General features: G+C 45.9%; 1 pseudogene; it reads right to left on the reverse strand.

The window, feature by feature from the left end:
• Positions 1-1,868: 1,868 nt before the first annotated feature.
• Positions 1,869-3,048, reverse strand: LOC121488819 (annotated as a pseudogene).
• Between the last annotated feature and the right edge of the window lie 1,053 nt (positions 3,049-4,101).

A 4,101-nucleotide genomic window follows, 5' to 3' on the forward strand; every position in this document is an offset into this window, starting at 1 on the left:
TTAAACGTAGGTTTTTCTTCTTCAGGCTGTCGTTTATTTCCCTTAATCTTTCCTCATGGTCTTTTCATTGTTTGTCTCTTTTTTCCTCAGTTTTTCTCTTTGCCATCAACTAGTCTTCTATGTCACTCACTCGTTCTTCCACCTCGTTAACCCTTGTTGTTAGGACTTCTAGTTTGGATTGCATCTCATTCAATTGATTTTTAATTTCTGCCTGATTAGATCTAAATTCTGCAGTCATGAAGTCTCTTGAGTCCCTTATGCTTTTTTCTAGAGCCACCAGTAGCTGTATAATAGTGCTTCTGAATTGGTTTTCCGACATTGAATTGTAATCTAGATTTTGTAACTCTGTGGGAGAGAGGACTGTTTCTGATTCTTTCTTTTGAGGTGAGGTTTTCCTTCTAGTCATTTTGCTCAGTTTAGAGTGGCCAAAAACAAGTATTGGGAAAAGGAGAAAAACAAAGGTGAGAAAGAAGGAAAGAAAAGAGAAAAAGAAAAGAGTAAAAAGGAAGAAAAAAAATCAGAGAAGAAAAAGAGAAAAAAAGAAAGAAAGGAAAAAAGGGTGGGGAAGCAAATAGAAGTCAAAAAGCAAACAAAAAAAAAACAAAAGAAAAACAAAAATAAAAACAACAACAACAACAAAAAAACACGGGATGTATCTTCTGATTCTGTATACTTTAATTCCCTTGACTTCCCCTGGAACTTGTCCGCCTAGCTGGTCTTCTGGGGAAGGCGCCTGTTGTGCTGATTTTCAGGTGTTAGCACTTGGGGGAGCTGCTCTGCCCCCTCCCTGGTGTAGGACTCAGTGAAAGATGTTTAACCTGTTTATCCAGTGAGGCCACTCTGAGGCTCAGTGGGGTTAGTTTATCCTGTGAGGCCCCAGGAGGAACAACCCCAGTGGTGGCGGCCAGCTCTGGATCCTTGGAGTCAGCTCCCGCAGTAACTACGGAGCTCTCTGTCTTCAGGGCCTGGATGCTCCAGGGCGGGCCGCTGATCTGCTCAGCTCGGGCAGGAGTGTTCTTGCTGTTCTGGGTCCTTCCGACCTCTGCCTGTCCCTGGGGGGAGGTCGGATCCTGGGCTGTGTCCCTGGCACCCAGCGCTCCCCAGCCTGCGCTGTTGGATTTGCGCTCGGGTGTGCAGCCCCCTCTGTGGAGCCGCCACCCGAGCCCCTCTGAGCTGCTCCGGGTCCAGCTGTGTGCGCTGCAGCTCTTTAGGGAGCTCGGCGCACTCTCCCTGGGGCGCAGGTGTCTGTGAGTGTCCCAGGGAGCCTGAGGGCATCCCCGCCCTCCTGGGGTCCTGCTCTAACTCCCTGCCAGCGCTTTTCCACCCGGGAAGGTTGGTGAAGCTCCTGCTTCTCCGGGACGGGGCTCTCCTGTCCTGGGAACACTCGCCGGGGCCTTAGCCCGGCTCCTCGCAGGGCCCCTCCCCCTTGGAGGCCTTTGTTTTTTTTATTTCTTTTATTTCCTTTTCCCCCCATTTTCCTACCTTGATAGAAGCACGAACTCTTCTCACTGTAGCATTCCAATTGTTCTCTCTTTAAATCTCAGGCCAAATTCGTAGATTTTCAGGATGATTTGAAGGTTATCTAGGTAATTTGGTGGGGACAGGTGACTTGGGGACCCTACTCTTCCACCATCTTGCCCCTTCTCCTCTTTTTTTTTTTTTTTTGACTGGGTACAGTATACTTTATTGATGGTACATGACAAGGTAGGGTTCCCCAAGCCCCTCCCCTTCCTCAGGGTCTGGGATGTAAATTGGAGGTCAGGAGATTCTCCATGTGTTGGGGGATTAAGTTGGGGCAGGGACTCCCCAGAAGCTGAGGGCCTCTCTCTTCCTCTTGTTCTTGCTGGGGCTGGTGGTCCAGGAGGCTCTTACTCCTTGGAGGCCATGTGGACCATGAGGTCCACCACCTGGTTCCTATAGCTGAATTCATTGTCATACCAGGAGATGAGCTTGAGGAAGTGGTCATTGAGGGCAATGTCAGCCTCAGCGTCGAAGGTGGAAGAGTGGGTGTCACTGTTGAAGTCACAGGAGACAACCTGGTCGTCAGTGTAGCCCAGGGTGCCCTTGAGGGGGCCCTCCGATGCCTGCTTCACTACCTTCTTGATGCTGTCATATTTGGCAGCTTTCTCCAGGTGGCAGGTCAGATGCACAACTGACACGTTGGGGGTGGGGACACGGAAGGCCATGCCAGTGAGCTTCCCGTTCAGCTCAGGGATGACCTTGCCCACAGTCCTGGTGGTGCCAGTGGAAGCACGGATGATGTTCTGGGCAGCCCATCGGCCATCATGCCAGCTTCCCAGAGGTGCCGTCCATGGTCTTCTGGGTGGCAGTGACGGCATGGAAGGTGGTCATGAGGCTCTCCACAATGCCAAAGTGGTCATGGATGACTTTGGCTATAGTAGCCAAGCAGTTGGTGGTGCAGGAGGCATAGCTGACAATCTTGAGGGAGTTGTCATACTTCTCACCATTCATGCCCATCACAAACATGGCGGCATCGGCAGAAGGAGCAGAGATGATGACCCTCTTGGCCCCGCCCTTCAAGTGAGCCCCAGCCTTCCCCATTGTGGTGAAGACCCCAGTGGACTCCACAACATACTCAGCGCCAGCATCACCCCATTTGATGTTGGCGGGATCTTGCTCCTGGAAGATGGAGATGGACTTCCCATTGATGACAAGTTTCCCGTTCTCAGCCTTGACCGTGCTGTGGAATTTGCCGTGGGTAGAATCATACTGGAACATACACACCATGTGGTTGAGATCAATGAAGGGGTCACTGATGGCGACACTATCCATTTTGCCAGAGTTAAAAGCAGCGCTGGTGACCAGGCGCCCAATACGGCCAAATCCGTTCAGTCCGATCTTCCCTATCGTGTCTTGGGGACGTGCTGGCCCTGCACCAGAAGATGCAGCTGTCTGTCGAACAGGGAGGAGCAGAGAGCTGATATTCACTGTTTCATTGCTGATAGTGCTAATTTGTGACTTCCTTGTCTCTCTATAAACTTTTGTGAACTTCGTTGATCTTGTCAAAGTACTATTTTTTTCCTCCATTAATTTTATCTTAATTTCACTGATTTCTGCTGGTTTCTTTTTCTTCCCTTCTGCTTTATTTGGGATTGTTTTCCTATCATTTTACAAAGTTCTTATGGTGAGAGCTTTGATTATTGATTTGAGAACTTTTCTCTTTTGTAATGTTAACATTTTTGTTCTGTGAATTTCCCTCTCAGCACTACTTTAATTGTATCTTACAAGTTTTTTTTTTTTCTTAAAGATTTGTTTATTTATTTTAGAAGGGGAGGGATAGAGGGGTTTGGAGAAAGAGTCTTAAGCACATTTCACCCTGGGCAGGGAGTCTAACATAGGGCTCAATCTCAGGGTCCTGAGATCATGACTGAGCCAAAACAGAGTCAGACACTAACTGACTGGGCCACCCGGGTGCCTCTATTTGTGTCTTACAAAGTTTAATGTGTTTTATTTTTATTTTCATTCAGATGAATGTATATGTGACTTCTTTTGTGACTTACTCTCTGACCTATGGAGTTTTTAGAAGTGTGTTGCATAATTTCCAAATATTTGGATGTTTTCCTATTTTTTTTATTAATGCATTTTAGTTTTAGTTCATTGTAGTTAGAAAACAAACCCTATATGCCTTTAACCCTTTTATATTTGTTAAAGTTTGTTTTGTGATTCAGGATGTGATATATTCAGATGAATATTTGATAGCTGCTTTAAAAATATGTATTTTGTTGATGGTGGTAGAGTTCTTCAGGTGCCAATTCAAATCTGTTGATTGATGATCATGTTTAGTCCTTTTATGTCCATACTCATTTTTTGACCAGTTGTTCTATCAGTGTTGAAAGGAGATGTTGATGTCTCCAATTATAGCAGTGGATGTGTGTTACTTTTTCCAGTTTTATAAGTTTTGTTTCACGTACTTTGAATCTATGTTGTTTGAGCCTACACATTTAGATTGCTTTGTCTTCTTGGTAGGCTGACCATTTCATTACCAAGACATTAGGTAATGTCTTTCTCTGTCTCTAGTAATTTTCTTTGCTCTGAAGTCTTTTTTTATCTTATACTTTCTTTTGATTAATGCTTCATAAT

This window comes from Vulpes lagopus, chromosome 4, assembly GCF_018345385.1.
Source record: "Vulpes lagopus strain Blue_001 chromosome 4, ASM1834538v1, whole genome shotgun sequence".
Classification (NCBI taxonomy): domain Eukaryota; kingdom Metazoa; phylum Chordata; class Mammalia; order Carnivora; family Canidae; genus Vulpes; species Vulpes lagopus.